The sequence below is a fragment of the Haliotis rufescens genome, unplaced genomic scaffold (genome assembly GCF_023055435.1).
Source record: "Haliotis rufescens isolate VD_foot unplaced genomic scaffold, xgHalRufe1.0.p SCAF_10, whole genome shotgun sequence".
Taxonomy (NCBI): domain Eukaryota; kingdom Metazoa; phylum Mollusca; class Gastropoda; order Lepetellida; family Haliotidae; genus Haliotis; species Haliotis rufescens.
The window spans coordinates 42,720,492-42,735,832 of NW_025963780.1; the positions used below are offsets into that span (position 1 = coordinate 42,720,492).

At 40.6% G+C, this 15,341-nt stretch overlaps 1 protein-coding gene across 1 annotated transcript in view; it reads left to right on the forward strand.

The window, feature by feature from the left end:
* LOC124114692 (calcitonin gene-related peptide type 1 receptor-like) overlaps positions 1-15,341 on the forward strand; it is a 165,817-nt gene that overhangs the window by 28,299 nt on the left and 122,177 nt on the right. Inside the window, exon 2 of the mRNA XM_048390947.1 lies at positions 8,081-9,186. The gene's annotated coding sequence lies outside the window, so the exon portion shown is untranslated. The remainder of the gene's footprint in view (positions 1-8,080; positions 9,187-15,341) is intronic.

Below are 15,341 nucleotides of genomic sequence, written 5' to 3' on the forward strand. Positions count from 1 at the left end.
AACATCTTCGCCAGGAAATCAGTAATTGCTCCTTGTTAAATATCCAGTAGGTGGTCGGCTACTTAGTGGTTAAAGCGTTCGCTCATCACGCCGAAGACCCGGGTTCGATTCCCGACATGGGTACAATGTGTGAAGCCCAATTTTGGTGTTCCCCGTCGTGATATTGCTGGAATATTGCTAAAAGCGGCGTAAAGACAATCACACTCACTCATTACAACATCCAATGTCAGCTTAACACGTTTAGTTTTGGGCAAACGTTTGTTCGATGTGACATGTGCTTGTCGCGGGTTGCAATGCAGGTTCCACACGCCGAATCACATCACTATTCAGCAAAACGGCTTGTAAACATAGGCAACAGATGAACCAGTTATTTGTATTATGACACTCAATCAACCTAGGTTGACAACCCGATCCAAATCCGTGGTCTAGTGGTAGAGAGTCCGCCCGGAGAGCGGAAGATTTGGGGTTCGATCCCCGTCCGCGTCATACCAAAAGGCGTTAAAAGATGGTACTTTGTACAAGCAGCACACACACACACACACACACACACACGCACGCACGCACGCACGCACGCACGCACGCACGCGCGCACACACACACACACATACACACACACATACACACACACGTGCATGCACGTCGCTATATAAGTGCAATAATCTTGGACGCGACGTTAAACCCAATTTCACCTCACCTCACCGATCCAAATAAATTGTCTTGTACGACATAAAGTGGCGTGCTGGGGTCTTAATTACTATGGCCCGGGTATAACGTTATTTTTTATGACTGATGATTGTTCTTAAATGTTCATAGGCAATGTTCATTTACATCTACTTTTATAGAGTATTTCTGTTTTGGTGTCATCAGCAAGCATCGGTCACTGGTAAACCATAATGACAGATTAGTTAGCGTGCATTTATAGTGGAAAGATGTCCTTTCATTAAAGGGGGATACATTTGTAGAGCGGGAATGTTTATCCCATCTTCCCGAGGCAAGGGCGTTAACTGACTCTAAAAGCCCAGTTTCCACCCTAGCCGAACTAGGCTCGATCGTAGCGCAACCAGTGGCTATTACGAGTTATGTCCCTTCTATGTCCCTTCTATTGACCAATCAATATGCTATATTGCTTGCATCTGCTTCAAACAGAATGGCATCTACCAGTCAAGACGATCTGATCGATAATCAAAATGTATATTGTAATAAGTTATCTTACCTCGCGAAGTGCATCAGATCTGTACACAAGTTTTGCAAATCCTGCAGTCGACCGAAATCAGCACGTTGAAATCCACGTTGTTTGCGAACCGGATGTTTAGTTCGTTACGCGATTTGATTGGACTATGCACAGACTCTTTAGTTCAACCAAAATGTAACTCCGGAATTCCAACCTATTTCGGCAAGGGTGGAAACTGGACTTTTATAGTCAGTTAATGCCCTTGCCTCGGGAAGATGTGAATACCCTTTACGCGAACAGCTGGTGTCATCAATAAATTTCGGTGGTCCGTTCATATAATTCACCACTATTTTGCCTCTGGCCGAAGGATTATTATCTGGTGTTGACGTTATATTTCTATAGACACAGAACGGTTTATAGGCAGTTTACGGTTCCCATTGCCCGACGCCTGTGTATAGTAACATCAACGAAGGGGGCAAGTTAATTCAACAGTACATGTCAGTAGGGCCAGTGACCTGTCTATTCAGTACAATCCTTTCTCAAAATTATCAATATTTTATAGTGAGTGAGTATGGTTTTGGGCCCTTTTTAGCAATTTTCCAGCAATATCACGGTGGGGGACCAGAAATGAGCATCACACATTTTACCCGCGTTGGAATCGAACCGGGTCCCTCGGCGTGACGAGCGAAGGCTTTAACCACATGGCTACCCCGCCACCACAAGTGTTAACAGTTAGTTGCATGGGAAGCAAAGGTATTTTCAGATTAAATAATTTGGGCAATTTATTACTCATTGCATGTAGCTGAGAAGTCTTCTCTAGATTGAACAGATGGGTCAACAAAACGCAAGACGAAGATTTACCCTGTTTGTGGTATCGATCGTCTATCATTTATCAAGCAGGACGGTCCGTTAATGACATTCTACCGATATGCCCTCGCGTGGTGAACATGGTTAATGAGTCTAGCTTCAGACAGAAAAACACAAATATCTTCATCTTCTGATTCACGATAAGCCGAACATCTCAAGGTCTTCAATTGATCTCATATTGTCTGTGAACTGATTTATAAGTCAGAATCACTTACATGTTTCAACATTCATCAAATTATATTGATATGTATGATAATATGAATAGGTACATATGAAAAGGTATACGAATAATTATGTGAATAGGTGTATGAATAGCAACATAAATATGTACAGTGATAGGTATATGAATATGTCTATGTATCACAATATGGGTAGGTATACGAATCTCTGTATGACTATGTACATAAATACATGTGTGGATTGGCATATGCATAGGCATATGAATAGGAGTGTGCATATTTAACGCTACAAAGTTAAAGGGACACAATCGGTTCCCAGTTCCAATATAATGTTGGGTGTTACATCTCGGTTGAAGTGAATCTATGCATTTTGATATCATAATGGTTGCACACATGTTCAAGACAAAATAACTGGTATCCAATAGATTTATTGATAAATTAAAAATGATAACTATGTTGAATATTTGACTCGGCAGATCATTCATCTGTCAGTGTATAAGTATTGTTGTAAAAGATAGACATATATTCAATTTCTTACAATTTTCGACTGCTCTACACATAGTTCACACAAAAAAATCAATTGACAGTTTTTGTATTTGCTTTTTTCGCATTTTGATGAAAACATATTAACATGCTTATGGTGATCCCCACAATCCACACGAAACCCAAATACAGTAAAATACGTATATAACGAACACGCTTAAAACGAACTGACGGATATTACGAACTTAATTTTGGCCCCGTCATTTGCTGTATTGATGTATGCATGCTTATAACGAACTACGGTTAAAACGAACTTCAATTACTGGTCCATTTGAGCTCGTTATAACTGTAGTTTACTGTATATTTTATCATTTTAATTTACGCACTTCTTAAGAATATCCATATGACAAATATGAACATGATCACAGCTACTTTAGCCTTTAAGTATACACGCACGGTCACACAGCAAACATTAGATTCAATAACAATCAGAGTCTGTATCATTGTGATATATGGTTACATGTCTTTCCAGAGTATATTGACCTTCAGATATGAGTTATTCAACGTCACGATGAGTGACGTAACGTCATATTTACCTCCAACATTAACGCCTTGTCCCTTCAGTTTACACGAGGATAGCTCAGCGTTTCATATCGACCACCAGTACTCCAAGCCAGACTTATTTAAGGAAAGCATAGACGACTAGCTTAGAAAAGATTAACCTACATGCTTGCACAGGACATGTCATAACAAAGTGGGTACAGCAGTGTGACGTGAGTTCGTGGCATTTGTACAGAGATAGGAAGCAACAGTGTGTCATGTCTTATTGATAACCAGGCATTTGTCGCCGGGCCTAGTTAGCCGGGTTGGATGCTCTTGTCAACTACTCATCACAACTCCCGTTCCTGCCACTGACGTAGATTGTCGCTTTTCGTCTACCATGCTTGTTAACAGGGAAATCGCTCACTCATTGTCAATGTATACACTCACACTTCAATAGCAGCGATGTCGTCTACCACGACAAGCAATCCGGTGCTGATCACTGAGCCAAGATGGCCGAGGCCGGGATCAGCCATCACAGTCCAGAGAAGCAGGTTCTAACAATGTTAGTGAGACATAGGGCTGACGTTTGAAAACTTGCAGTAACGTGTCTACATCATGGGGATGTTAATATAAGTCCCAGATATATCAATCCAGTGTAATTAGGATAATTACGTAATGTGAGTGACACTGCAAAATGCAATTTCAAAAACTTACGTTTTTCCACTGTCATTTATACATTAAAACCGGCAATCTAAATGTGTTAGTCAAGAATTTCATGGCAGTGTTGAGGTGTTGAGTGAACAAGTATGGCTGGTATATAAAAGTCCAGAAAAAGTTCAGTTTCATTCAGTATTCACTGTCAAGAACAAAGAAGTGATTCTGGACATGAAATAAACCCTAGAATGAAACCTTCCTCAGAATGTTCTTTAACGTTCTTATCGTGAAACCTTCAGTGGGATAGTTAATTACATATTTATACCAGACTTAGCAGCATGAACAAAGGGATCATCAGCTGAACAGACTTAGTGCGTAAAGAAGTCCAGGGCTTGCTCAAGCATACATTCTATTAGTGATTGTCATTGACCTACACATTCGTGACCACTCATATCTTCCCTAGCCGAAGGACGATCTGTTTCCCTCACGCAGCCATTTCAAAGACTGGGTTCCGTCTTTCTAGCTGTTGAGCATGTGGCCCAGTTCTCTTGTATGACTATTTTCGGAATAACAAGGTTGATGCGCGAATTTTGCTCAAAAGTAAATAAAAATAAAATAAAAAAATAAAATAAAATAAAATAAAATAAAATAAAATAAAATAAAATAAAATAAAATAAAATAAAATAAAATAAAATAAAATAAATAATAATAATAATAATAAAAATAAAAAAATAAATAAATAAAAATAATAAAAATAATAATAATGTTGGGGTTGAAAGGATCAATTGCTGGTTCAGAAAATGATCCTTGAAGAGGCTAAAACTTACCACCGTAACCTCTCAATGTGGTGGATAGACTACAGAAAAGCTTATGATTCTGTACCTCAAGAATGGATTTTGAAATCACTGGAATGTATTGACTTACCCGAGCGACTACTTGCTTTATTCAAGTCTTTAATGAATTGCTGGTCAACTCAACTTGAGATGTATTCGCAGGGGCAGGTGGTGACTTCGGAACCCATTTCTATTAGAAGAGAAATATTTCAGGGCGATTCTTTCAGTCCTTTGCTTCTCTGTTTGTCATTAAATCCTTTAAGCTTTTTGCAAAGCAAAGAGGAAGATTATCATCCTGGACCTCCTCAGCAGAGATCTCAAACATCTCTAACTCATCTTCTTTACATGGATGACCTTGAACTTGTTGCCAATGGAGGATCAACACTCAAAAAACAGATTCTCCTTGTCGAATCCTTTTCTGATATCGGCATGTCCTTTGGACTCGACAAATGCAACATTCTTCATCTGAAACGCGGCAAGGTAGAAGAGGGAGGGTCAGTCAGTTTACTTGGAGGAGGTGTTATAGACCATCTCGTGGAAGGTCAGGCCTATACGCACTTAGGGATGCAGATTAGGGACAAACTCCAGAATGCCCATATCAAGGAAAAACTTCGGGCAGAGTACAAATGTCGACTTAAGAAAATCTGGAGTTCAGAGCTGAACGCTCGGAATAAAGTCAAAGCCACAAATACTTATTCTGTACTCGTCCTTCATATTCTTTTGGTGTTGTTGATTGGACGAAACAAGAAATTCAGGGTATTGAGACCCTCACACGAAGAATCATGTCAGACAATAGATCCCACCACCCTCGCTCTTCCCTCAATCGCTTATATTTACCAATCATTATGGGAGGACGTGGTTTGATTAACGTTGGGGCTCTTCATGATAGAATTGTTTTGTGCACTTTTGCACACATTTATTTGTCCGATGATCCTCTTTTGAAGCATGCCAAGACTCATGATGAAAACAAGGCATTCCACAGTTTTATAAAACGAGCCAAGGATGTGGGACATAATCTCAATGTCGGTGTTGATTGTGTTGATGGTTCTGTACTGCTGGACGGTACAGAAATGAGTGTCAACCAAGCGAAGTGCCATATCAAGTCGGTCCCGACTCAGGCTTTAAAGGAGAGGCTTTCTGAACGACCACTGCATCGGTTTTATGTGCAGTGTGTTGAGAAGATTAGCGATCCTGCAGAGTCCTTCGCTTGGATGAAATCGGCTGGCATGAAAAGTGGAACAGAAGGCTTTCTGTTTGCTGCTCAGGACCAGTCACTTCCCACTCGAAACCGTCAACGTGTGATTTTGCATCAAAATGTGAACATGAAATGTAGATTATGGAATGAATTTAATGAGACTGTCCAACACATTGTCAGTGGATGCCTAGCTTTGGCACAGACACAGTATCTTAAGCGACATGATGGGGTGGCTCGATCATTTTATTACCGTCTTCGCCATGCTTGTGGTTTTGTCACAGAGGTCCACCCATGGTACGCCCCGGAATATGTAGAGGGCGTCATGGAAAATGATGAATACAAAATTCTTTGGAATAGGCCCGTTTACAGCCTCAGACATATCCAGTCCAACAAACCTTATCTTGTCGTTTTTGATAAATCCAATGAAATCATTTATATCATTGAATTTTCTGTCCCTTTTGACAGCAATGTGATTGACAAGATAGGGGAAAAGCATGGCAAATATGCTTTTGATGTGTCACGCTTACATCTTTTGACACTTTTGTGATTGACAAAATTCAAAACATGGCAAATATGCGGACCTCTCTTTCGAAATGTCACGCTTGCATCCCAAGTACCAAGTTGTCCGACTCCCCATTGTTCTGGGTGCCCTAGGTTTGGTACCTCCCAATCTGTTGACTGACATCGGGAGAATACCCGGGTTTGCTACCAGGAATACAACCCTTCTGACCATCTGGGTAATGCAGGAGGCTGCAGTGTTGGGGAGTTTTCACATTCTCCGAATAGTTCTGGGTTGGTTTGACTAGGTAGCGCTTCCTGGGAGAAGTCCCATTCGCTGTCAGGGCTGCGTGTAGAGGAGGCAAGGGCCCTGAGCTGATGATGAGCCTAACCAGCCTGACTGTGCCAGGATCACCCAAACCCTCTTTGCTGCATTTTTTATTTTAATCTGTAAAGACCAGCTTGTTTGAATCGGTTTATTGGTCAACAAAACAAACCAGAAAACAAAAGAAAATGACGTATTCAAATCATATGACATCATCAAACAATTGATGAGGTCACGTGTTTTCCCAAAACGATTTTCATGGTAAAGTTTGTAATTCGCTATCAATGATTGCCATGGTGTAAACTTAGCCTTAATTTAGCTTTTAATCTGTAAAATGTCATGTTATTCTGAGTCCTTATCAGGCCTGTATATAGAAATAGGCAGATATAGTTTGACACATGTCATGAGTAATCATTAACAGGTTGTAATGCCCTCGTTAGCGGGAACATCTAACCTTAAGTGTCTCGTGGACATTTTAGATATAAAGTTCACAAACGTTTACAGTGAGTGAGTGAGTTGGGTTTAACGCCGCTTTTATCAGTATTCCACTTATTTCACGGCGTGTCAGCTTAATGTGGGAGGAAAGCCCGAAGTGATGCAGGTCTCAAACGTTTACCACTTCGGTGAAACACACGAGCACGGGTATGGTGCTGACAAACCCTGAAACATAATTGGGGCGAACCGGGATTCGAACCCACAATCATAGGTTTCTGGCGTGCCCAAGGGACGCAACTCGCGAATCGCGGCGCCTTAGACGACTTGGCCAGCCGTGCCCCCCACAAAAGTTTGCAACAGAGGGACAGCATGCCAAGAATTAAAACCCGGGAATAAAAGGCCACGACAGCTTATGAACTCGCCAACTCACCCAATAGTTTTTATTTTAAACGTCACACTTATCCACAACAGATCGCCAGACAGTATATTGCAATTGAATTCTTTAACTTTTTCAAGGCTGATCGCCTGGCCGAAATTCTGTGACTCGTTATGTACCAAAAGGTACTTTTACAGTATAATGTCCCGCTTGGTTTAGTTCTTACGTTTGACACAACAGAAGTGAACAGTTCTTGAAATCCATCAAAGAGGATAGCTTGAAGTGTTTGGTGTCAATACTTCGATCAAGTGAGTGCGCTAACTCAGATCAACCTAAAGCTTCAGCATTCTGAAGGCCGACATCGAGGACTCTTTCCAAACGCTTCTTTATCTTAAAACTAGGTATATATTATCTTTCTATTTTTAGCGTCACTGTGCGTTTCTACACAAATGTCCAAACTTGCAGTTACAACAATTGTGTCTTGTTCAAAATCAAGTTATTGAGGTCACGTGTTTCTGTAGGTGCTCCAGCCCTTGGGTATAGCTCAATGCATTCCGGTACATCGCAATGCCCACAGCTGTGACACAATCGAGCAGCACAGTGTCAGCGTTATTGATGTCTGCTCCTACATGGATACTTTGATCAGAGATGTACGCCAGGTGAAGTAAACAGTTGATCTCGTAAACCTTTGAAACGTTCCCTAATTCGTGTACAGCTGTTTTGTGCAATAACGTCGTAGATGATGCATTTGGTCTACGGTTACTACGTTGCCTTGGTAAACGTGTAAACAACGCCGCTGAATGGAGGGACGCTAAACGGTTATACCAACCAGCGTTACAGTGAACGCAAACGAGTCGACCCACCAATGAATTTAGGAACGTTCAACGACAACGTCTACCACAGTCACAGTGAAAGTAAAAGCGTAGACATCGCCTCTCAATTCAGAATCAGCCAACGACAACGTATACCACAGTTACAGTGAAAGTAAAAGCGTAGACAACGCCGCTCAATTCAGAATCAGCCAACGACAACGTATACCACAGTTACAGTGAAAGTAAAAGCGTAGACAACGCCGCTCAATTCAGAATCAGTCAACGACAACGTCTACCACAGTTACAGTGAAAGTAAAAGCGTAGACAACGCCGCTCAATTCAGAATCAGCCAACGACAACGTCTACCACAGTTACAGTGAAAGTAAAAGCGTAGACATCGCCGCTCAATTCAGAAACAGTCAACGACAACGTCTACCACAGTTACAGTGAAAGTAAAAGAGTAGACAACGCCGCTCAATTCAGGAAAGTTCGACACTACGTCTAGCGCCGTTTAAGTAAAAGCAAGCGAGACATCGACATCGCCTCTGAATTCATGGTCGTTCGATAACTTCGCCCGCCACCGTTACCGTGAAGAGACAGCGAGCACAGAAGGCACGTTCTTCATGCATCACACACGGGCGTAGAGGTAACAACTGATCCCGCCCCCATGGGAGTGATCATCAGATGAAGGGATGTTATTTAGCAAGATCCTTGCTGACATTACATGCCACCAGATCCGTCCTTTCTCTGCTGTACCGGACTGAGCTCAACACCGAGCAAATCTCTGGAGACATCCTGATACAATAACGTTTACGGTAAGAGTGATTAACTATTTCGTCTATTGCGACATTGCTTTTTACTGTGTATTAAGAATATTCATTTGATTTAGACTCCCTATTAGATTTGCGATTAACAACTATTGCGTATGGGCATCTTCTAGTGCCGCAATGTACCTGTTTGGTAACCTCCCTAAGTCAACGTTCGATTTGTCTTATAATCAGTCTTGAAGAAAGAAGAAATCAATTATTTTTCAGATTCTAATAATCCCTATACAGTAAACTACGGTTATAACGAACACGCTTATCACGAACTGACGGATATAACGAACTAACTTTTTTAGTCCCGACTATTTGTTGTAGTTATGCTGTATATATGCTTATAACGAATTACGGTTATAGCGAACTAAAATTAGTAGTCCCTTTGTAGTCGTTATAACCGTAGTTTACTGTATATTTCGAAAATTAGTCTTCCGATCGCGATTTACTAAGTTTGTTTGTTTGTTGTTGTTTATCGCCGCATATTTCAGCTATATTGAAAGCGATCTGTAAATAATCGAGTCTGAACAAGACAATCCAGTGATTGACGTCATGAGCATCGATCTGAGAAATTGGGCTTCGATGACATGCATCAACCGTGTCAGCGAGCCCGACCCCCCGATCCCGCTAGTCGTCTCTTACAACAAGCATGGATTAATGAAAATCAATTCTTACACGGATCTTCACGGGTCGATTTATTAAATGACGTATGTAATTGCTGCTATTTGATTATAACAAATTAGACACGTAACTTAAAAACGGGAATAACTTCAATGTGAATTTAAGGATAATATATCCTGTAACGAAAACCAATATTACTGAAAGGTTCAGACAAACATAGCTTGAAAAAATAATAGGTATATAGAGCTTTTCTTTTGAAATTTTTTATGGAGGTATGTGCCTATCGCAAGGATGCATTGTGGTTTACATAAAATTAACTTGGTTGATTCATGTCATCGATCCCAATTGCGTTGATCGATGCTCATGATGTCAATCACTGGATTGTCTGGTCCAGACTCGATTATTTACAGAATACCGTCATATAGCTGGAATATTGCTGCGTGCCAACCAACCAACATAAAAATAATGGGTTTTTTTCTGTACAGAAACTTAAAGCACGGCTTCAATATTTTGGTGGTATTTTCTGTTTACCGATTTTAGCAGTTGGAGTATTATCGACACATGCACACTGGGCTATGTTAACTTTGTTATTCATGATTCCGTGCTTTGGAACTGATATAATTTCTAGTCATTGGCAATGTGTCTGAAAACGTTCCCCGCCTGGGACATCACAGTCCAATCAACCAACTGAATATTTCAACCCTTCTGCAGGAAGTCGACTGGCTGGCACTGGCTCGGTACGTGGTGACAGTATAGCCTCATAGAAGGGACTATTGCGTCAGTTAATCCTGTCGGCTTGGGACCTGTCTGTATTAAGTAATAGTGTTCTTTAGATAAACATTTTTCGACTGAAGCAACTGGAGATTTTTCCATGGCCTAAATATACAGTTTCGTATCGGTATCTTCGACTCGGTGTTCTTTTGTGGCCTATATAACGATATGTCATGTTTTCTTACTTTTAACTCTTGCGTAGTAAGCGACAGTATGAGAAAACATCGGTGTGTAGAATAATAATATTTTCCCATCTCCTACGCTGAATTTTTCAATCGAGCTGAGAATGTCTTAGGTAGACAATATTATTTCAGTTACCGCAGATGAAGCGTTGCACTCACTGACATATGACCAAGGCAGAGTGAACATGGACAATTTGGAAGTTGAGTTCTACAACTTTTGTATTACGTATTTGTTGTTAAAAGCAGAATGAAATGCCATTTATAGAGAAAGGGCCGCCTCCGTGGTCTTGTTGTAGAGCGTCCGCCCAGAGAGCGGAAGGTCCGGGGTTCGATCCCCGGCCGCGTCATACCAAAAAGACGTTAAAAGATTGTACTTGTTGTTACCCTGTCTGGCGCTCGGCATTAAGGGGCTAAAACAAGGACTGGTCGGCTCGGAGTCAGTATACTATGTCTGAGTGGGGTATTCATGTAAAAACTGCGGCATGGTATCTCAGTGTGCTAGCACCATAAATCGGCATCAGTCCGGACTAGTACAAGCAGCCACACACACACACACACACACACGTGCATGCACGTCGCTATATAAGTGCAATAATCTTGACTGCGACGTTAAACCCCATTTCACCTCACCTTATAGAAAAAGCAAAGGACATTAACTTTAACATAAATACCTTGTAACAAATCCGACTAAACTGATTCAATATTAGATCAATCAAGAAAAGTAAAGTTAATTAACAAAGCAAACATGTCATATACGCAGTTATAGGTGGACCCGTATGCATCGTGCAGATCACAAATCAGTTGAGTAACGTTGGTGGCGGAGAGTGGTTGGATGGGCGACCGCGTTCGGGTGTTTCTTATTTATCAGTCCTGGACCACACAGACGCTTGTCTCCTTGGGCAAGTGGCTTTGTTCAATATATGCCTCTGTTCACCCAGCAGTGAATGGATGCTCGAAACATAATGTGTCTGTTGCACTTCTATAACGTCTATTAGGCAGCTGGGGTTGTATACTTCAAAGGGAGCTGAGAATGGATGCACGTTATTATTATACTGCTTTTAATTAATAAAACGAAACTGTAAGATGTAATCGGAAATTAATGAAATTTAATATAATTCTGACTGTTGTCATATTTACCATAATAGCTACCCTTGTAGCACGGGATCATAGCTAAGTAGTCAGTGAAAGATACGTTTATATCAGACCGAAAATTTGGTTGGGTGAATATGTAACTGACTGTATATTTGTCAATAATCAATGTTTACTACTATGTACTAAAGTTATCCACGTACAATGTCAGACGTAAAAAAAGTATCACAAGAAAGTACTGCTCAGGATATTAAATATTTTAGACATTTTCGTACTGACGAAATACAATATTTATATCAAATCCGAAAACAAATAGCCATGCCCTTAAACTGGCGCGTTGGTCCTCAGACTTTGGGCCACATCGTAAGTCTAGCTACTCACTAGGACGCACTAAGGAAGCTGTGTGACACGTTGTCTTGCATCTAATAACACCAGTAGTGTGCACGTGTGAGATGATTGAACATGTTGAATAAAGTGATAATTCCCTTTCCAAAATGAAATTAAATCTCCACTAAAATCAGACTCCCTTGTACGATTCCGCCTATATCATGTGCATGTGTTTCATGTGATTTATGAATCACTATCACAGTGATTATATCAGGTGTTCGTGAAAAGGTGAGCGTACACCCTGCCCCACCGGTGCCACCCGTCACAAACACATGCAAAGGCAAATAAATTGTCCACCTGAAAAACAAAGCAACGCCATTTCCCACACGAGTGAGTGAAAGTTGTTTTACGCTGAAGTCAGCCATTTGCAAGCCTTATCATGACTGCCTGGGAATATCTTTGAGCAATCAGGCGAGTGTTTTTACTTGATAAAAAACCAAATAGGGAATTGAATCGGACATCATGTTTGTCACGAAAGTCCATACTTGTCCATACACGTAGTATGTGTACAACATGCTACGGTAAAACCAGTCATCTTCCGTGTGATTATAATGGAAGTAAAATCGATGTCATGTACATTTCCAATAGATCCCCGTAATTATGTTTCTCTTTCAAAGGTTCATCATGTTCTAGTAATTAAAACGTTACCATCATATATGTTTTTAACCTGTCGACAATCTACTCTGTGATCTGATTTAGTGGTCTCTCGATGATACTGATGTAGACCATTTCCATCCCATTGTTGATGTACCTGTCTTTCTTTCTACGTCAAACGCCTTCAAGTAGTCATGTGGAAGAAAGCACCCAATCTCGTTTACTTTGATTTGATTAGAAAGCGAGCGTCTTTCTACCTGTACAACATTAGGTCTAATCTGGCATACTCTTGTTTGACCGGTGCGTCTCTGGGGACATTCAAAACAATAAACCTTTCCGTGTAAACGTCAAATGATGGAGCTTTGAGTCCTCTGGTTCTTTCTTCTACCATGTGCTTTGTAATGCAACGAGTACATTACATTTGAAGCGAACTGATGTTTCAAATCAACTGTCGTCTTATTAGAAGGTATGCTTGGACAAGTTGGCGCTGAAAAAACGGTTGTTTTTTGTGTTTACTGTCAAGGGTACAATAAATGTAAGTTAATCAATTTTAAGTCAATTAATCTGCATACTCAGATGAAACACGTGTGTTGTATCAACTTTTTCCAATGCAGTTCCGTGACATTTGTGTCCTGTGAATCTGAACATTGTCGTTTAGTTGTTATTAAAGAGTTCAGTTTTTATTGGAGATTATCTTGTTATGATAGATGTTATCAAAGATTCAATTTAAGCAGTCACAAAGGGAATACTATGTTACTTAACTGTCAGGCAAAAGAAAGTCTACATCAATTTTTGAAGGTGGTTAAAAAGAAACAAAAAAGTAATGGTTATTTGATGGTGGCGTATTTCATACAAGTATCACAGTTGTGTTTTAGGCCTCGTTTGCTGAGTTCCAGGGACTGTTTTCAGCCTAGTAAAAGTTTGATAAACGATTGTACTTTTTTGGTCAAATCCAATTTTCAAATGTATACTTTCTTTTGCCCGGTAGTGTTTATTGGTAGCATACGATTGGGAGATTTTTAAGTGAACGTCGCATCGGCAATATCCAAGCTGTAAGTTGGGGTAAGTTATAACAGCTGGTTTCATACTTGTGTTGCAATACAGAAAATGTGTTGCATTTATTTATTCCGTTTCTATGGGCGGGGAGTCATCGTACACATTTTCCACTGGAGGCCCAGTCATCTAAGACGCCGCATTTAGCTTTACAGAGTTTTCACCCTTTGGCGTACCAGAAACCTAATAGTATGATCGTGCGAACGAATCTCAGCTTTCCTCCCACGTAAGTATGTAACTAATTACTCAAGTCGCGTTAAATCAACCTCACTCTTCCAATAGACGACAGACCTAGAACCATCTGTATCCTGGTAGTTGAAGAGACAAATAACTACATACATTAAATATTAATCATACATATGTGTACAATCTATCGACATATTGTACATGCCACTTTTCCTCCAGCAGCGCATGGGTACCCGGTAGTATGAGAAGATAAAGTGACTGTTAGTCTTCTAGAGTTTCATGGGCAGCTGCCGTTGCATTTTCCCAAGGAAGATTACAATAACATTTGAGACCACCCTGATCCATTGACTTGGGCAATAACGTTATCGCGCTGTAATAAACCCATTACTTTCAATTGTAGTACTGCGAATTCAGGAACATCAACCAGTAATGATTGTTTGGTTTTGGATTGAGCGAGCAGCCAAATGAATGAGCTTACTTGTAATGGGGTCAAATAATACTTACTTCAGACTACCGAGATCTGTGCTGTCATCAGGGTAGCGTTGCTGTAACGTATGACTTAATTTCCCGTAACTTTAAATGACCATAAAACATAATGGATTAGCACAAATATACATTCCATGTGGAAATTATATTGGCTCGTAATGCTATAAATAAAGTTACTCTACAGAAACACAACAGAAGTACTTAACAGTTGAGCTACTAACTGAGGCTGACATCTGCGGGCGGACATTAAATGAAGATGGATTGCACAGAAACCATATCAAACCGTAAGGTGTCGTTGTTTAGTGCGTCGTAACACTAATAACGCGCATGTAATGTTATCCGCCTGCCAAGGAACAGATGCGAGAGACTTGCCATCCGACCTACCTGTCAACCGTCGGGTGGTAAACCGGAGTTATTATTCCAATATCCAAACAAATCGCCTCCCCCCCAGGTGGTGACAAGATACATCAGACACCATGGAGTAAGAAGGCCAAATTGGCCTGAGAATATCCTACTTGGAGAGAGATGTTCTGAGACAGTAGGACGTTTAACGACTAAGTGAACATTGACGTTGACCTTTACTCAGATACTGCAGGGATGTATAGATAGTTATACCTCGTGGTAGTACATGGTCCCGTGGACAGCGCGCAGGTCATAAATCAGGTGGAGTTAAGCAACGTTGGCCCTAGGGTTGTATACCTCCCAGGGAGCTGAGAATGAAAATAAGGTAATAATAACATGAGCATTCATTTGAGAATGGAATTCGGTGGATTATTAATGAACTTA